A 19,242-nucleotide genomic window follows, 5' to 3' on the forward strand; every position below is an offset into this window, starting at 1 on the left:
ATCGTGACATTAGGAATCATAAGCAGTGGTAGCACTATCTGTTTTATCTGATCGAAGTATTTGTTCATTGCGTCCCCGGGTGGGCTTGAACCACCAACCTTTCGGTTAACAGCCGAACGCGCTAACCAATTGCGCCACGGAGACATGAAACTTACTGAAGTTTCCCTATTTACAAGTTGGCTCATTTACTTTCATTTATTTTTAATAGCACATCTGATGATGCCAGTAAACATGGCTACAAGAGTAAGACTACCGTTGCTCTTACAGTTCACGTGACATTAGGAATAAGAGGCAGTGATAGCACTCTCTGATTTTTCTAATGGACATACTTGTTCATCGCTTCCCCGGGTGGGCTTGAACCACCAACCTTTCCGTTAACAGCCGAAAGCGCTAACCAATTTCGGCACGGAGACACGAAACATACTGAAGTATCCCTATTTACTAGTTAGCTAATTCAATTTCAATGTTTTTAACACCACATCTGACTATGCAGGTAAACGTAGTTTCAAGACTAAAACTACCGTTGCTTTTACATTTATCGTGACATTAGGAATCATAAGCAGTGGTAGCACTATCTGCTTTATCTGATCGAAGTATTTGTTCATTGCGTCCACGGGTGGGCTTGAACCACAAACCTTTCGGTTAACAGCCGAACGCGCTAACCAATTGCGCCACGGAGACATGAAACTTACTGAAGTTTCCCTATTTACAAGTTGGCTCATTTACTTTCATTTATTTTTAATAGCATATCTGATGATGCCAGTAAACATGGCTACAAGAGTAACATTACCGTTGATCTTACAGTTAACGTGACATTAGGAATAAGAGGCAGTGATAGCACTCTCTGATTCTTCTGATGGACATATTTGTTCATCGCTTCCCCGGGTGCGCTTGACCCACCAACCTTTCCGTTAACAGCCGAACGCGCTAACCAATTGCGGCACGAAGACACGAAACATACTTAAGTATCCCTATTTATTAGTTAGCTAATTCAATTTCAATGTTTTTAACACCATATCTGACTATGCAGGTAAACGTAGTTTCAAGACTAAAACTACCGTTGCTTTTACAATTATCGTGACATTAGGAATCATAAGCAGTGGTAGCACTATCTGTTTCATCTGATCGAAGTATTTGTTCATTGCGTCCCCGGGTGGGCTTGAACCACCAACCTTTCGGTTAACAGCCGAACGCGCTAACCAATTGCGCCACGGAGACATGAAACTTACTGAAGTTTCCCTATTTACAAGTTGGCTCATTTACTTTCATTTATTTTTAATAGCACATCTGATGATGCCAGTAAACATGGCTACAAGAGTAAGACTACCGTTGCTCTTACAGTTCACGTGACATTAGGAATAAGAGGCAGTGATAGCACTCTCTGATTTTCCTAATGGACATACTTGTTCATCGCTTCCCCGGGTGGGCTTAAACCACCAACCTTTCCGTTAACAGCCGAAAGCGCTAACCAATTGCGGCACTAAGACACGAAACACACTGACGTATCCCTATTTACTAGTTAGCTAATTCAATTTCAATGTTTTTAACACCACATCTGACTATGCAGGTAAACGTAGTTTCAAGACTAAAACTACCGTTGCTTTTACAATTATCGTGACATTAGGAATCATAAGCAGTGGTAGCACTATCTGTTTCATCTGATCAAAGAATTTGTTCATTGCGTCCCCGGGTGGGCTTGAACCACCAACCTTTCGGTTAACAGGCGAACGCGCTAACCAATTGGGCCACGGAGACATGAAACTTACTGAAGTTTCCCTATATAAAAGTTGGCTTATTTACTTTCATTTTATTTTAATAGCACATCTGATGATGCCAGTAAACATGGCTACAAGAGTAACACTACCGTTGCTCTTACAAATAACGTGACATTAGGAATAAGAGGCAGTGATAGCACTCTCTGATTCTTCTTATGGACATATTTGTTCATCTCTTCCCCGTTTGGGCTTGAACCACCAACCTTTCTGTTAACAGCCGAACGCGCTCACCAATTGCGGCACGGAGACACGAAACATACTGAAATATCCCTATTTACTAGTTAGCTAATTCAATTTCAATGTTTTTAACACCACATCTGACTATGCAGGTAAACGTAGTTTCAAGACTAAAACTACCGTTGCTTTCACAATTATCGTGACATTAGGAATCATAAGCAGTTGTAGCACTATCTGTTTCATCTGATCTAAGTATTTCATCATTGCGTCCCCTGGTGGGCTTGAACCACCAACCTTTCGGTTAACAGCCGAACGCGCTAACCAATTGCGCCACGGAGACATGAAACTTACTGAAGTTTCCCTATTTACAAGTTGGCTCATTTACTTTCATTTATTTTTAAAAGCACATCTGATGATGCCAGTAAACATGGCTACAAGATTAACACTACCGTTGCTCTTACAGTTAACGTGACATTAGGAATAAGAGGCAGTGATAGCACTCTCTAATTCTTCTGATGGACATATTTGTTCATCGCCTCCCCGGGTGGGCTTGAACCACCAACCTTTCCGTTAACAGCCGAACGCGCTGACCAATTGCGGCACTAAGACACGAAACATACCGAAGTATCCCTATTTACTAGTTAGCTAATTCAATTTCAATGTTTTTAACACCACATCTGACTATGCAGGTAAACGTAGTTTCAAGACTAAAACTACTGTTGCTTTTACAATTATCGTGACATTGGGAATCATAAGCGGTGGTAGCACTAACTGTTTCATCTGATCGAAGTAGTTGTTCATTGCGTCCCCGGGTGGGCTTGAACCGCCAACCTTTCGTTTAACAGCCAAACGCGCTAACCAATTGCGCCACGGAGACATGAAACTTACTGAAGTTTCCCTATTTACAAGTTGGCTCATTTACTTTCATTTATTTTTAATAGCACATCTGATGATGCCAGTAAACATGGCTACAAGAGTAACACTACCGTTGCTCTTACAGTTAACGTGACATTAGGAATAAGAGGCAGTGATAGCACTCTCTGATTCTTCTGGTGGACATATTTGTTCATCGCTTCCCCGGGTGGGCTTGAACCACCAACCTTTCCGTTAACAGCCGAATGCGCTAACCAATTGCGCACGAAGACACGAAACATAATGAAGTATCCGTATTTACTAGTTAGCTAATTCAATTTCAATGTTTTTAACACCACATCTGACTATGCAGTAAACGTAGTTTCAAGACTAAAACGAAATTAGAATCATAAGCAGTGGTAGCACTATCTGTTTCATCTGATCGAAGTGTTTGTTCATTGCGTCCCCGGGTGGGCTTGAACCACCAACCTTTCGGTTAACATCCGAACGCGCTAACCAATTGCGCCACGGAGACATGAAACTTACTGAAGTTTCCCTATTTACAAGTTGGCTCATTTACTTTCATTTATTTTTAATAGCACATCTGATGATGCCAGTAAACATGGCTACAACGTTAACACTACCGTTGCTCTTACAGTTAACGTGACATTAGGAATAAGAGGCACTGATAGCACTCTCTGATTTTTCTGATGGACATACTTGTTCATCGCTTTCCTGGGTGGGCTTGAACCACCAACCTTTCCGTTAACAGCCGAACGCGCAAACCAATTGCGGCACGGAGACACGAAACATACTGAAGTATCCCTATTTACTAGTTAGCTAATTCAATTTCAATGTTTTTAACACCACATCTGACTATGCAGGTAAACGTAGTTTCAAGACTAAAACTACCGTTGCTTTTACAATTATCGTGACATTAGGAATCATAAGCAGTGGTAGCACTATCTGTTTCATCTGATCGAAGTATTTGTTCATTGCGTCCCCGGATGGGCTTGAACCACCAACCTTTCGGTCAACAGCCGAACGCGCTAACCAATTGCTCCACGGAGACATGGAAATTACTGAAGTTTCCCTATTTAAAAGTTGGCTTATTTACTTTCATTTATTTTTAATAGCACATCTGATGATGCCAGTAAACATGGCTACAAGAGTAACACTACCGTTGCTCTTACAAATAACGTGACATTAGGAATAAGAGGCAGTGATAGCACTCTCTGATTCTTCTGATAGACATATTTGTTCATCGCTTCCCCGTTTGGGCTTAAACCACAAACCTTTCCGTTAACAGCCGAACGCATTACCAATTGCGGCACGGAGACAGGAAACATACTGAAATATCCCTATTTACTAGTTAGCTAATTCAATTTCAATGTTTTTAACACCACATCTGACTATGCAGTAAACGTAGTTTCAAGACTAAAACTACCGTTGCTTTTACAATTGTCGTGATATTAGGAAGCATAAGTAGTGGTAGCACTATTTGTTTCATCTGATCGAAGTGTTTGTTCATTGCGTCCCCGGGTGAGCTTGAACCACCAACCTTTCGGTTAACAGCCGAACGCGCTAACCAATTGCGCCACGGAGACATGAGACTTACTGAAGTTTCCCTATTTGCAAGTTGGCTCATTTACTTTCGTTTATTCTTAATAGCACATCTGATGATGCCAGTAAACATGGTTACAACAGTAACACTACCGTTGCTCTTACAGTTAACGTGACATTAGGAATAAGAGGCAGTGATAGCACTCTCTGATTTTTCTGATGGACATACTTGTTCATCGCTTCCCCGGGTGGGCTTGAACCACCAACCTTTCCGTTAACAGCCGAAAGCGCTAATCAATTTCGGCACGGAGACGCGAAACATACTGAAGTATCCCTATTTACTAGTTAGCTAATTCAATTTCAATTTTTCTAACACCACATCTGACTATGCAGGTAAACGTAGTTTCAAGACTAAAACTACCGTTGCTTTTACATTTATCGTGACATTAGGAATCATAAGCAGTGGTAGCACTATCTGCTTTATCTGATCGAAGTATTTGTTCATTGCGTCCACGGGTGGGCTTGAACCACAAACCTTTCGGTTAACAGCCGAACGCGCTAACCAATTGCGCCACGGAGACATGAAACTTACTGAAGTTTCCCTATTTACAAGTTGGCTCATTTACTTTCATTTATTTTTAATAGCATATCTGATGATGCCAGTAAACATGGCTACAAGAGTAACATTACCGTTGATCTTACAGTTAACGTGACATTAGGAATAAGAGGCAGTGATAGCACTCTCTGATTCTTCTGATGGACATATTTGTTCATCGCTTCCCCGGGTGCGCTTGACCCACCAACCTTTCCGTTAACAGCCGAACGCGCTAACCAATTGCGGCACGAAGACACGAAACATACTTAAGTATCCCTATTTATTAGTTAGCTAATTCAATTTCAATGTTTTTAACACCATATCTGACTATGCAGGTAAACGTAGTTTCAAGACTAAAACTACCGTTGCTTTTACAATTATCGTGACATTAGGAATCATAAGCAGTGGTAGCACTATCTGTTTCATCTGATCGAAGTATTTGTTCATTGCGTCCCCGGGTGGGCTTGAACCACCAACCTTTCGGTTAACAGCCGAACGCGCTAACCAATTGCGCCACGGAGACATGAAACTTACTGAAGTTTCCCTATTTACAAGTTGGCTCATTTACTTTCATTTATTTTTAATAGCACATCTGATGATGCCAGTAAACATGGCTACAAGAGTAAGACTACCGTTGCTCTTACAGTTCACGTGACATTAGGAATAAGAGGCAGTGATAGCACTCTCTGATTTTTCTAATGGACATACTTGTTCATCGCTTCCCCGGGTGGGCTTGAACCACCAACCTTTCCGTTAACAGCCGAAAGCGCTAACCAATTTCGGCACGGAGACACGAAACATACTGAAGTATCCCTATTTACTAGTTAGCTAATTCAATTTCAATTTTTCTAACACCACATCTGACTATGCAGGTAAACGTAGTTTCAAGACTAAAACTACCGTTGCTTTTACATTTATCGTGACATTAGGAATCATAAGCAGTGGTAGCACTATCTGCTTTATCTGATCGAAGTATTTGTTCATTGCGTCCACGGGTGGGCTTGAACCACAAACCTTTCGGTTAACAGCCGAACGCGCTAACCAATTGCGCCACGGAGACATGAAACTTACTGAAGTTTCCCTATATAAAAGTTGGCTTATTTACTTTCATTTTATTTTAATAGCACATCTGATGATGCCAGTAAACATGGCTACAAGAGTAACACTACCGTTGCTCTTACAAATAACGTGACATTAGGAATAAGAGGCAGTGATAGCACTCTCTGATTCTTCTTATGGACATATTTGTTCATCTCTTCCCCGTTTGGGCTTGAACCACCAACCTTTCCGTTAACAGCCGAACGCGCTCACCAATTGCGGCACGGAGACACGAAACATACTGAAATATCCCTATTTACTAGTTAGCTAATTCAATTTCAATGTTTTTAACACCACATCTGACTATGCAGGTAAACGTAGTTTCAAGACTAAAACTACCGTTGCTTTCACAATTATCGTGACATTAGGAATCATAAGCAGTTGTAGCACTATCTGTTTCATCTGATCTAAGTATTTCATCATTGCGTCCCCTGGTGGGCTTGAACCACCAACCTTTCGGTTAACAGCCGAACGCGCTAACCAATTGCGCCACGGAGACATGAAACTTACTGAAGTTTCCCTATTTACAAGTTGGCTCATTTACTTTCATTTATTTTTAAAAGCACATCTGATGATGCCAGTAAACATGGCTACAAGATTAACACTACCGTTGCTCTTACAGTTAACGTGACATTAGGAATAAGAGGCAGTGATAGCACTCTCTAATTCTTCTGATGGACATATTTGTTCATCGCCTCCCCGGGTGGGCTTGAACCACCAACCTTTCCGTTAACAGCCGAACGCGCTGACCAATTGCGGCACTAAGACACGAAACATACCGAAGTATCCCTATTTACTAGTTAGCTAATTCAATTTCAATGTTTTTAACAGCACATCTGACTATGCAGGTAAACGTAGTTTCAAGACTAAAACTACTGTTGCTTTTACAATTATCGTGACATTGGGAATCATAAGCGGTGGTAGCACTAACTGTTTCATCTGATCGAAGTAGTTGTTCATTGCGTCCCCGGGTGGGCTTGAACCGCCAACCTTTCGTTTAACAGCCGAACGCGCTAACCAATTGCGCCACGGAGACATGAAACTTACTGAAGTTTCCCTATTTACAAGTTGGCTCATTTACTTTCATTTATTTTTAATAGCACATCTGATGATGCCAGTAAACATGGCTACAACGTTAACACTACCGTTGCTCTTACAGTTAACGTGACATTAGGAATAAGAGGCACTGATAGCACTCTCTGATTTTTCTGATGGACATACTTGTTCATCGCTTTCCTGGGTGGGCTTGAACCACCAACCTTTCCGTTAACAGCCGAACGCGCAAACCAATTGCGGCACGGAGACACGAAACATACTGAAGTATCCCTATTTACTAGTTAGCTAATTCAATTTCAATGTTTTTAACACCACATCTTACTATGCAGGTAAACGTAGTTTCAAGACTAAAACTACCGTTGCTTTTACAATTATCGTGACATTAGGAATCATAAGCAGTGGTAGCACTATCTGTTTCATCTGATCGAAGTATTTGTTCATTGCGTCCCCGGATGGGCTTGAACCACCAACCTTTCGGTCAACAGCCGAACGCGCTAACCAATTGCTCCACGGAGACATGGAAATTACTGAAGTTTCCCTATTTAAAAGTTGGCTTATTTACTTTCATTTATTTTTAATAGCACATCTGATGATGCCAGTAAACATGGCTACAAGAGTAACACTACCGTTGCTCTTACAAATAACGTGACATTAGGAATAAGAGGCAGTGATAGCACTCTCTGATTCTTCTGATAGACATATTTGTTCATCGCTTCCCCGTTTGGGCTTAAACCACCAACCTTTCCGTTAACAGCCGAACGCATTACCAATTGCGGCACGGAGACACGAAACATACTGAAATATCCCTATTTACTAGTTAGCTAATTCAATTTCAATGTTTTTAACACCACATCTGACTATGCAGGTAAACGTAGTTTCAAGACTAAAACTACCGTTGCTTTTACAATTATCGTGACATTAGGAATCATAAGCAGTTGTAGCACTATCTGTTTCATCTGATTGAAGTATTTGTTCATTGCGTCCCCGGGTGGGCTTGAACCACCAACCTTTCGGTTAACAGCCGAACGCGCTAACCAATTGCGCCACGGAGACATGAAACTTACTGAAGTTTCCCTATTTACAAGTTGGCTCATTTACTTTTATTTATTTTTAATAGCACATCTGATGATGCCAGTAAACATGACTACAAGAGTAACACTACCGTTGCTCTTACAGTTAACGTGACATTAGGAATTAGAGGCAGTGATAGCACTCTCTGATTTTTCTAATGGACATACTTGTTCATCGCTTCCCCGGGTGGGCTTGAACCACCAACCTTTCCGTTAACAGCCGAACGCGCTAACCAATTGCGGCACGAAGACACGAAACATACTGAAGTATCCCTATTTACTAGTTAGCTAATTCAATTTCAATGTTTTTAACACCACATCTGACTATGCAGTAAACGTAGTTTCAAGACTAAAACTACCGTTGCTTTTACAATTGTCGTGATATTAGGAAGCATAAGTAGTGGTAGCACTATTTGTTTCATCTGATCGAAGTGTTTGTTCATTGCGTCCCCGGGTGAGCTTGAACCACCAACCTTTCGGTTAACAGCCGAACGCGCTAACCAATTGCGCCACGGAGACATGAGACTTACTGAAGTTTCCCTATTTGCAAGTTGGCTCATTTACTTTCGTTTATTCTTAATAGCACATCTGATGATGCCAGTAAACATGGTTACAACAGTAACACTACCGTTGCTCTTACAGTTAACGTGACATTAGGAATAAGAGGCAGTGATAGCACTCTCTGATTTTTCTGATGGACATACTTGTTCATCGCTTCCCCGGGTGGGCTTGAACCACCAACCTTTCCGTTAACAGCCGAAAGCGCTAATCAATTTCGGCACGGAGACGCGAAACATACTGAAGTATCCCTATTTACTAGTTAGCTAATTCAATTTCAATTTTTCTAACACCACATCTGACTATGCAGGTAAACGTAGTTTCAAGACTAAAACTACCGTTGCTTTTACATTTATCGTGACATTAGGAATCATAAGCAGTGGTAGCACTATCTGCTTTATCTGATCGAAGTATTTGTTCATTGCGTCCACGGGTGGGCTTGAACCACAAACCTTTCGGTTAACAGCCGAACGCGCTAACCAATTGCGCCACGGAGACATGAAACTTACTGAAGTTTCCCTATTTACAAGTTGGCTCATTTACTTTCATTTATTTTTAATAGCATATCTGATGATGCCAGTAAACATGGCTACAAGAGTAACATTACCGTTGATCTTACAGTTAACGTGACATTAGGAATAAGAGGCAGTGATAGCACTCTCTGATTCTTCTGATGGACATATTTGTTCATCGCTTCCCCGGGTGCGCTTGACCCACCAACCTTTCCGTTAACAGCCGAACGCGCTAACCAATTGCGGCACGAAGACACGAAACATACTTAAGTATCCCTATTTATTAGTTAGCTAATTCAATTTCAATGTTTTTAACACCATATCTGACTATGCAGGTAAACGTAGTTTCAAGACTAAAACTACCGTTGCTTTTACAATTATCGTGACATTAGGAATCATAAGCAGTGGTAGCACTATCTGTTTCATCTGATCGAAGTATTTGTTCATTGCGTCCCCGGGTGGGCTTGAACCACCAACCTTTCGGTTAACAGCCGAACGCGCTAACCAATTGCGCCACGGAGACATGAAACTTACTGAAGTTTCCCTATTTACAAGTTGGCTCATTTACTTTCATTTATTTTTAATAGCACATCTGATGATGCCAGTAAACATGGCTACAAGAGTAAGACTACCGTTGCTCTTACAGTTCACGTGACATTAGGAATAAGAGGCAGTGATAGCACTCTCTGATTTTTCTAATGGACATACTTGTTCATCGCTTCCCCGGGTGGGCTTGAACCACCAACCTTTCCGTTAACAGCCGAAAGCGCTAACCAATTTCGGCACGGAGACACGAAACATACTGAAGTATCCCTATTTACTAGTTAGCTAATTCAATTTCAATTTTTCTAACACCACATCTGACTATGCAGGTAAACGTAGTTTCAAGACTAAAACTACCGTTGCTTTTACATTTATCGTGACATTAGGAATCATAAGCAGTGGTAGCACTATCTGCTTTATCTGATCGAAGTATTTGTTCATTGCGTCCACGGGTGGGCTTGAACCACAAACCTTTCGGTTAACAGCCGAACGCGCTAACCAATTGCGCCACGGAGACATGAAACTTACTGAAGTTTCCCTATTTACAAGTTGGCTCATTTACTTTCATTTATTTTTAATAGCATATCTGATGATGCCAGTAAACATGGCTACAAGAGTAACATTACCGTTGATCTTACAGTTAACGTGACATTAGGAATAAGAGGCAGTGATAGCACTCTCTGATTCTTCTGATGGACATATTTGTTCATCGCTTCCCCGGGTGCGCTTGACCCACCAACCTTTCCGTTAACAGCCGAACGCGCTAACCAATTGCGGCACGAAGACACGAAACATACTTAAGTATCCCTATTTATTAGTTAGCTAATTCAATTTCAATGTTTTTAACACCATATCTGACTATGCAGGTAAACGTAGTTTCAAGACTAAAACTACCGTTGCTTTTACAATTATCGTGACATTAGGAATCATAAGCAGTGGTAGCACTATCTGTTTCATCTGATCGAAGTATTTGTTCATTGCGTCCCCGGGTGGGCTTGAACCACCAACCTTTCGGTTAACAGCCGAACGCGCTAACCAATTGCGCCACGGAGACATGAAACTTACTGAAGTTTCCCTATTTACAAGTTGGCTCATTTACTTTCATTTATTTTTAATAGCACATCTGATGATGCCAGTAAACATGGCTACAAGAGTAAGACTACCGTTGCTCTTACAGTTCACGTGACATTAGGAATAAGAGGCAGTGATAGCACTCTCTGATTTTTCTAATGGACATACTTGTTCATCGCTTCCCCGGGTGGGCTTGAACCACCAACCTTTCCGTTAACAGCCGAAAGCGCTAACCAATTTCGGCACGGAGACACGAAACATACTGAAGTATCCCTATTTACTAGTTAGCTCATTCAATTTCAATGTTTCTAACACCACATCTGACTATGCAGGTAAACGTAGTTTCAAGACTGAAACTACCGTTGCTTTTACAATTATCGTGACATTAGGAATCATAAGCAGTGGTAGCACTATCTGCTTGATCTGATCGAAGTATTTGTTCATTGCGTCACCGGATGGGCTTGAACCACCAACCTTTCGGTTAACAGCCGAACGCGCTAACCAATTGTGCCACGGAGACATGAAACTTACTGAAGTTTCCCTATTTACAAGTTGGCTCATTTACTTTCGTTTATTTTTAATAGCACAACTGATGATGCCAGTAAACATGGTTACAACAGTAACACTCCTGTTGCTCTTACAGTTAACGTGACATTAGGAATAAGAGGCAGTGATAGCACTCTCTGATTTTTTTGATGGACATACTTGTTCATCGCTTCCCCGGGTGGGCTTGAACCACCAACCTTTCCGTTAACAGCCGAAAGCGCTAACCAATTTCGGCACGTAGACGCGAAACATACTGAAGTATCCCTATTTACTAGTTAGCTAATTCAATTTCAATGTTTCTAACACCATATCTGACTATGCAGGTAAACGTAGTTTCAAGACTGAAACTACCGTTGCTTTTACAATTATCGTGACATTAGGAATCATAAGCAGTGGTAGCACTATCTGCTTTATCTGATCGAAGTATTTGTTCATTGCGTCACCGGATGGGCTTGAACCACCAACCTTTCGGTTAACAGCCGAACGCGCTAACCAATTTCGGCACGTAGACGCGAAACATACTGAAGTATCCCTATTTACTAGTTAGCTAATTCAATTTCAATGTTTCTAACACCATATCTGACTATGCAGGTAAACGTAGTTTCAAGACTGAAACTACCGTTGCCTTTACAATTATCGTGACATTAGGAATCATAAGCAGTGGTAGCACTATCTGCTTTATCTGATCGAAGTATTTGTTCATTGCGTCACCGGATGGGCTTGAACCACCAACCTTTCGGTTAGCAGCTGAACGCGCTAACCAAAGCAGCCGAACGCGCTAACCAATTGCGCCACGGAGACATGAAACTTACTGAAGTTTCCCTATTTACAAGTTGGCTCATTTACTTTCGTTTATTTTTAATAGCACAACTGATGATGCCAGTAAACATGGTTACAACAGTAACACTCCTGTTGCTCTTACAGTTAACGTGACATTAGGAATAAGAGGCAGTGATAGCACTCTCTGATTTTTCTGATGGACATACTTGTTCATCGCTTCCCCGGGTGGGCTTGAACCACCAAACATTCCGTTAACAGCCGAACGCGACAACTAATTGCGCTACGGAGACGCGAAACTTACTGAAGTATCCCTATTCATTAGTAGGCTAATTCAATTTCAGTGTTCTTAACAGCACATCTGACTATGCAGGTAAACGTAGTTTCAAGACTAAAACTACCGTTGCTGCTACAATTATCGTGACATTAGGAATCAGAAGCAGTAGTAGCACTATCTGTTTCATCTGATCGAAGTATTTGTTCATTGCGTCCCCGGGTGGGCTTAAACCACCAAGCTTTCGGTTAACAGCCGAACGCGCTAACCAATTGCGCCAGGGAGTCATGAAACTTACTGAAGTTTCCCTATTTACAAGTTGGCTAATTTACTTTCATTTATTTTTAATAGAACATCTGATGATGCCAGTAAACATGGCTACAAGAGTAACACTACCGTTGCTTTTACAGTTAACGTGACATTAGGAATAAGAGGCAGTGATAGCACTCTCTGATTCTTCTGATGGACATATTTGTTCATCGCTTCCCCGGGTGGGCTTGAACCACCAACCTTTCAGTTAACAGGCGAACGCGCTAATTAATTGCGGCACGGAGACACGAAACATACTGAAGTATCCCTATTTATTAGTTAGCTAATTCAATTTCAATGTTTTTAAAACCACATCTGACTATGCAGGTAAACGTAGTATCAACACTAAAACAACTGTTGCTTTTACAATTATCGTGACATTAGGAATCATAAGCAGTAGTAGTACTATCTGTTTCATCTGATCAAAGAATTTGTTCTTTGCGTCCCCGGGTGGGCTTGAACCACCAACCTTTCCGTTCACAGCCGAACGCGCTAACCAATTGCGCCACGGAGACATGAATTTACTGAAGTTTCCCTATTTACAAGTTGGCTCATTTACTTTCATTTATTTTTAATAGCACATCGGATGATGCAAGTAGACATGGCTACAAGTGTAACACTACCGTTGCTCTTACAGTTAACGTGACTTTTGGAATAAGAGGCAGTGATAGCACTCTCTGATTCTTCTGATGGACATATTTGTTCATTGCGTCCCCGGGTGGGCTTGAACCACCAACCTTTCGGATAACAGCCGAACGCGCTAACCAATTGCGCCACGGAGACATGAATTTACTGAAGTTTCCCTATTTACAAGTTGGCTCATTTACTTTCACTTATTTTTAATAGCACATCTGATGATGCCAGTAGACATGGCTACAAGTGTAACAGTACCGTTGCTCTTACAGTTAACGTGACTTTAGGAATAAGAGGCAGTGATAGCACTCTCTGATTCTTCTGATGGACATATTTGTTCATCGCTTCCCCGGGTGGGTTTGAACCACCAACCTTTCCGTTATCAGCCGAACGCGCTAACCAATTGCGGCACGGAGACACGAAACATACTAAAGTATCCCTATTTACTAGTTACCTAATTCAATTTCAATGTTTTTAACACCACATCTGACTATGCAGGTAAACGTAGTTTCAAGACTAAAACTACCGTTGCTTTTACAATTATCGTGACATTAGGAATCATATGCAGTGGTGGCACTATCTGTTTCATCTGATCGAAGTATTTGTTTATTGAGTCCCCGGGTGGGCTTGAACCAACAACCTTTCGTTTAACAGCCGAACGCGCTAACCAATTGCGCCACAGAGACATGAAACTTACTGAAGTTTCCCTATTTACAAGTTGGCTCATTTACTTTCATTTATTTTTAATAGAACATCTGATGATGCCAGTAAACATGGCTACAAAAGTAACACTACCGTTGCTTTTACAGTTAACATGACATTAGGAAAAAGAGGCAGTGATAGCACTCTCTGATTCTTCTGATGGACATATTTGTTCAACGCTTCCCCGGGTGGGCTTGAACCACCAACGTTTCAGTTACCAGGCGAACGCGCTAACCAATTGCGGCACGGAGACACGAAACATACTGAAGTATCCCTATTTACTAGTTAGCTAATTCAATTTCAATGTTTTTAACACAACATCTGACTATGCAGTAAACGTAGTTTCAAGACTAAAACTACTGTTGCTTTTACAATTATAGTGAAATTAGGAATCATAAACAGTGGTAGCACTATCTGTTTCATCTGATCGAAGTGTTTGTTCATTGCGTCCCCGGGTGGGCTTGAACCACCAACCTCTCGGTTAACATCCGAACGCGCTAACCAATTGCGCCACGGAGACATGAAACTTACTGAAGTTTCCCTATTTACAAGTTGGCTCATTTACTTTCATTTATTTTTAATAGCACATCTGATGATGCCAGTAGACATGGCTACAAGTGTAACACTACCGTTGCTCTTACAGTTAACGTGACTTTAGGAATAAGAGGCAGTGAAAGCACTCTCTGATTCTTCTGATGGACATATTTGTTCATCGCTTCCCCGGGTGGGTTTGAACCACCAACCTTTCCGTTAACAGCCGAACGCGCTAACCAATTGCGGCACGGAGACACGAAACATACTAAAGTATCCCTATTTACTAGTTACCTAATTCAATTTCAATGTTTTTAACACCACATCTGACTATGCAGGTAAACGTAGTTTCAAGACTAAAACTACCGTTGCTTTTACAATTAAACATGGCTACAAAAGTAACACTACCGTTGCTTTTACAGTTAACATGACATTAGGAAAAAGAGGCAGTGATAGCACTCTCTGATTCTTCTGATGGACATATTTGTTCAACGCTTCCCCGGGTGGGCTTGAACCACCAACGTTTCAGTTACCAGGCGAACGCGCTAACCAATTGCGGCACGGAGACACGAAACATACTGAAGTATCCCTATTTACTAGTTAGCTAATTCAATTTCAATGTTTTTAACACAACATCTGACTATGCAGTAAACGTAGTTTCAAGACTAAAACTACTGTTGCTTTTACAATTATAGTGAAATTAGGAATCATAAACAGTGGTAGCACTATCTGTTTCATCTGATCGAAGTGTTTGTTCATTGCGTCCCCGGGTGGGCTTGAACCACCAACCTCTCGGTTAACATCCGAACGCGCTAACCAATTGCGCCACGGAGACATGAAACTTACTGAAGTTTCCCTATTTACAAGTTGGCTCATTTACTTTCATTTATTTTTAATAGCACATCTGATGATGCCAGTAGACATGGCTACAAGTGTAACACTACCGTTGCTCTTACAGTTAACGTGACTTTAGGAATAAGAGGCAGTGAAAGCACTCTCTGATTCTTCTGATGGACATATTTGTTCATCGCTTCCCCGGGTGGGTTTGAACCACCAACCTTTCCGTTAACAGCCGAACGCGCTAACCAATTGCGGCACGGAGACACGAAACATACTAAAGTATCCCTATTTACTAGTTACCTAATTCAATTTCAATGTTTTTAACACCACATCTGACTATGCAGGTAAACGTAGTTTCAAGACTAAAACTACCGTTGCTTTTACAATTATCGTGACATTAGGAATCATATGCAGTGGTAGCATTATCTGTTTCATGTGATCGAAGTATTTGTTCATTGCGTCCCCGGGTGGGCTTGAACCAACAAACTTTCGGTTAATAGCCTAACGCGCTAACCAATTGCGCCACGGAGACATGAAACTTACTGAAGTTTCCCTATTTAAAAGTTGGCTTATTTACTTTCATTTATTTTTAATAGCACATCTGATGATGCCAGTAAACATGGCTACAAGAGTAACACTACCGTTGCTCTTACAAATAACGTGACATTAGGAATAAGAGGCAGTGATAGCACTCTCTGATTCTTCTGATAGACATATTTGTTAATCGCTTCCCCGTTTGGGCTTGAACCACCAACCTTTCCGTTAACAGCCGAACGCATTACCAATTGCGGCACGGAGACACGAAACATACTGAAATATCCCTATTTACTAGTTAGCTAATTCAATTTCAATGTTTTTAACACCACATCTGACTATGCAGGTAAACGTAGTTTCAAGACTAAAACTACCGTTGCTTTTACAATTATCGTGACATTAGGAATCATAAGCAGTTGTAGCACTATCTGTTTCATCTGATCGAAGTGTTTGTTCATTGCGTCCCCGGGTGTGCTTGAACCACCAACCTTTCGGTCAACAGCCGAACGCGCTAACCAATTGCGCCACGGAGACATGAAACTTACTGAAGTTTCCCTATTTACAAGTTGGCTCATTTACTTTTATTTATTTTTAATAGCACATCTGATGATGCCAGTAAACATGGCTACAAGAGTAACACTACCGTTGCTCTTACAGTTAACGTGACATTAGGAATTAGAGGCAGTGATAGCACTCTCTGATTCTTCTGATGGACATATTTGTTCATCGCTTCCCCGGGTGGGTTTGAACCACCAACCTTTCCGTTAACATCCGAACGCGCTAACCAATTGCGCCACGGAGACATGAAACTTACTGAAGTTTCCCTATTTACAAGTTGGCTCATTTACTTTCATTTATTTTTAATAGCACATCTGATGATGCCAGTAGACATGGCTACAAGTGTAACACTACCGTTGCTCTTACAGTTAACGTGACTTTAGGAATAAGAGGCAGTGATAGCACTCTCTGATTCTTCTGATGGACATATTTGTTCATCGCTTCCCCGGGTGGGTTTGAACCACCAACCTTTCCGTTAACAGCCGAACGCGCTAACCAATTGTGGCACGGAGACACGAAACATACTAAAGTATCCCTATTTACTAGTTACCTAATTCAATTTCAATGTTTTTAACACCACATCTGACTATGCAGGTAAACGTAGTTTCAAGACTAAAACTACCGTTGCTTTTACAATTATCGTGACATTAGGAATCATATGCAGTGGTAGCATTATCTGTTTCATCTGATCGAAGTATTTGTTCATTGCGTCCCCGGGTGGGCTTGAACCAACAACCTTTTGGTTAACAGCCGAACGCGCTAACCAATTGCAACACGGAGACATGAAACTTACTGAAGTTTCCCTATTTAAAAGTTGGCTTATTTACTTTCATTTATTTTTAATAGCACATCTGATGATGCCAGTAAACATGGCTACAAGAGTAACACTTCCGTTGCTCTTACAAATAACGTGACATTAGGAATAAGAGGCAGTGATTGCACTCTCTGATTTTTCTAATGGACATACTTGTTCATCGCTTCCCCGGGTGGGCTTGAACCACCAACCTTTCCGTTAACAGCCGAACGCGCTAACCAAATGCGGCACGAAGACACGAAACATACTGAAGTATCCCTATTTACTAGTTAGCTAATACAGTTTCAATGTTTTTAACACCACATCTGACTATGCAGTAAACGTAGTTTCAAGACTAAAACTACCGTTGCTTTTACAATTGTCGTGATATTAGGAAGCATAAGTAGTGGTAGCACTATTTGTTTCATCTGATGGACAAATTTGTTCATCGCTTCCCCGGGTGGGCTTGAACCACCAACGTTTCAGTTAACAGGCGAACGCGCTAACCAATTGCTGCACGGAGACAGGAAACATACTGAAGTATCCCTATTTACTAGTTAGCTAATTCAATTTCAATGTTTTAACACCACATCTGACTATGCTGTAAACGTAGTTTCAAGACTAAAACTACCGTTGCTTTTACAATTATAGTGAAATTAGGAATCATAAGCAGTGGTAGCACTATCTGTTTCATCTGATCGAAGTGTTTGTTCATTGCGTCCCCGGGTGGGCTTGAACCACCAACCTTTCGGTTAACGTCCGAACGCGCTAACCAATTGCGCCACGGAGACATGAAACTTACTGAAGTTTCCCTATTTACAAGTTGGCTCATTTACTTTCATTTATTTTTAATAGCACATCTGATGATGCCAGTAGACATGGCTACAAGTGTAACACTACCGTTGCTCTTACAGTTAACGTGACTTTAGGAATAAGAGGCAGTGATAGCACTCTCTGATTCTTCTGATGGACATATTTGTTCATCGCTTCCCCGGGTGTGTTTGAACCACCAACCTTTCCGTTAACAGCCGAACGCGCTAAATAATTGCGGCACGGAGACACGAAACATACTAAAGTATCCCTTTTTACTAGTTACCTAATTCAATTTCAATGTTTTTAACACCACATCTGACTATGCAGGTAAACGTAGTTTCAAGACTAAAACTACCGTTGCTTTTACAATTATCGTGACATTAGGAATCATATGCAGTGGTAGCATTATTTGCTTCATCTGATCGAAGTATTTGTTCATTGCGTCCCCGGGTGGGCTTGAACCAACAACCTTTCGGTTAACAGCCGAACGCGCTAACCAATTGCGCCACGGAGACATGAAACTTACTGAAGTTTCCCTATTTAAAGGTTGGCTTATTTACTTTCATTTATTTTTAATAGCACATCTGATGATGCCAGTAAACATGGTTACAAGAGTAACACTACCATTGCTCTTACAAATAACGTGACATTAGGAATAAGAGGCAGTGATAGCACTCTCTGATTCTTCTGATAGACATATTTGTTCATCGCTTCCCCGTTTGGGCTTGAACCACCAACCTTTCCGTTAACAGCCGAACGCATTACCAATTGCGGCACGGAGACATGAAACATACTGAAATATCCCTATTTACTAGTTAGCTAATTCAATTTCAATGTTTTTAACACCACATCTGACTATGCAGGTAAACGTAGTTTCAAGACTAAAACTACCGTTGCTTTTACAATTATCGTGACATTAGGAATCATAAGCAGTTGTAGCACTACCTGTTTCATCTGATCGAAGTATTTGTTCATTGCGTCCCCGGGTGAGCTTGAACCACCAACCTTTCGGTTAACAGCCGAACGCGCTAACCAATTGCGCCACGGAGACATGAAACTTAC

The 19,242-nt window shown here is 41.2% G+C and overlaps 15 non-coding genes across 15 annotated transcripts; all 15 read right to left on the reverse strand.

The window, feature by feature from the left end:
- Window positions 1-70: 70 nt before the first annotated feature.
- Window positions 71-144, reverse strand: Trnan-guu (transfer RNA asparagine (anticodon GUU)). The gene has a single exon. It is a non-coding gene; the product is annotated as a tRNA-Asn (tRNA).
- A 1,000-nt stretch (window positions 145-1,144) lies between these two features.
- On the reverse strand, window positions 1,145-1,218 carry Trnan-guu (transfer RNA asparagine (anticodon GUU)). Its single transcript has one exon. It is a non-coding gene; the product is annotated as a tRNA-Asn (tRNA).
- Window positions 1,219-2,218: 1,000 nt separating this feature from the next.
- On the reverse strand, window positions 2,219-2,292 carry Trnan-guu (transfer RNA asparagine (anticodon GUU)). The gene has a single exon. It is a non-coding gene; the product is annotated as a tRNA-Asn (tRNA).
- Window positions 2,293-4,337: 2,045 nt separating this feature from the next.
- Window positions 4,338-4,411, reverse strand: Trnan-guu (transfer RNA asparagine (anticodon GUU)). The gene has a single exon. It is a non-coding gene; the product is annotated as a tRNA-Asn (tRNA).
- Window positions 4,412-5,411: 1,000 nt separating this feature from the next.
- Window positions 5,412-5,485, reverse strand: Trnan-guu (transfer RNA asparagine (anticodon GUU)). Its single transcript has one exon. It is a non-coding gene; the product is annotated as a tRNA-Asn (tRNA).
- Window positions 5,486-6,485: 1,000 nt separating this feature from the next.
- Window positions 6,486-6,559, reverse strand: Trnan-guu (transfer RNA asparagine (anticodon GUU)). Its single transcript has one exon. It is a non-coding gene; the product is annotated as a tRNA-Asn (tRNA).
- A 1,536-nt stretch (window positions 6,560-8,095) lies between these two features.
- On the reverse strand, window positions 8,096-8,169 carry Trnan-guu (transfer RNA asparagine (anticodon GUU)). The gene has a single exon. It is a non-coding gene; the product is annotated as a tRNA-Asn (tRNA).
- A 462-nt stretch (window positions 8,170-8,631) lies between these two features.
- On the reverse strand, window positions 8,632-8,705 carry Trnan-guu (transfer RNA asparagine (anticodon GUU)). Its single transcript has one exon. It is a non-coding gene; the product is annotated as a tRNA-Asn (tRNA).
- A 1,000-nt stretch (window positions 8,706-9,705) lies between these two features.
- Trnan-guu (transfer RNA asparagine (anticodon GUU)) lies at window positions 9,706-9,779 on the reverse strand. The gene has a single exon. It is a non-coding gene; the product is annotated as a tRNA-Asn (tRNA).
- A 1,000-nt stretch (window positions 9,780-10,779) lies between these two features.
- On the reverse strand, window positions 10,780-10,853 carry Trnan-guu (transfer RNA asparagine (anticodon GUU)). Its single transcript has one exon. It is a non-coding gene; the product is annotated as a tRNA-Asn (tRNA).
- Window positions 10,854-13,217: 2,364 nt separating this feature from the next.
- Window positions 13,218-13,291, reverse strand: Trnah-gug (transfer RNA histidin (anticodon GUG)). The gene has a single exon. It is a non-coding gene; the product is annotated as a tRNA-His (tRNA).
- Window positions 13,292-13,485: 194 nt separating this feature from the next.
- On the reverse strand, window positions 13,486-13,559 carry Trnan-guu (transfer RNA asparagine (anticodon GUU)). Its single transcript has one exon. It is a non-coding gene; the product is annotated as a tRNA-Asn (tRNA).
- A 2,381-nt stretch (window positions 13,560-15,940) lies between these two features.
- Trnan-auu (transfer RNA asparagine (anticodon AUU)) lies at window positions 15,941-16,014 on the reverse strand. Its single transcript has one exon. It is a non-coding gene; the product is annotated as a tRNA-Asn (tRNA).
- Window positions 16,015-18,621: 2,607 nt separating this feature from the next.
- On the reverse strand, window positions 18,622-18,695 carry Trnan-guu (transfer RNA asparagine (anticodon GUU)). Its single transcript has one exon. It is a non-coding gene; the product is annotated as a tRNA-Asn (tRNA).
- Window positions 18,696-19,157: 462 nt separating this feature from the next.
- Window positions 19,158-19,231, reverse strand: Trnan-guu (transfer RNA asparagine (anticodon GUU)). The gene has a single exon. It is a non-coding gene; the product is annotated as a tRNA-Asn (tRNA).
- Between the last annotated feature and the right edge of the window lie 11 nt (window positions 19,232-19,242).

Source organism: Hydractinia symbiolongicarpus, chromosome 11 (genome assembly GCF_029227915.1).
Source record: "Hydractinia symbiolongicarpus strain clone_291-10 chromosome 11, HSymV2.1, whole genome shotgun sequence".
In the NCBI taxonomy this organism is placed as follows: domain Eukaryota; kingdom Metazoa; phylum Cnidaria; class Hydrozoa; order Anthoathecata; family Hydractiniidae; genus Hydractinia; species Hydractinia symbiolongicarpus.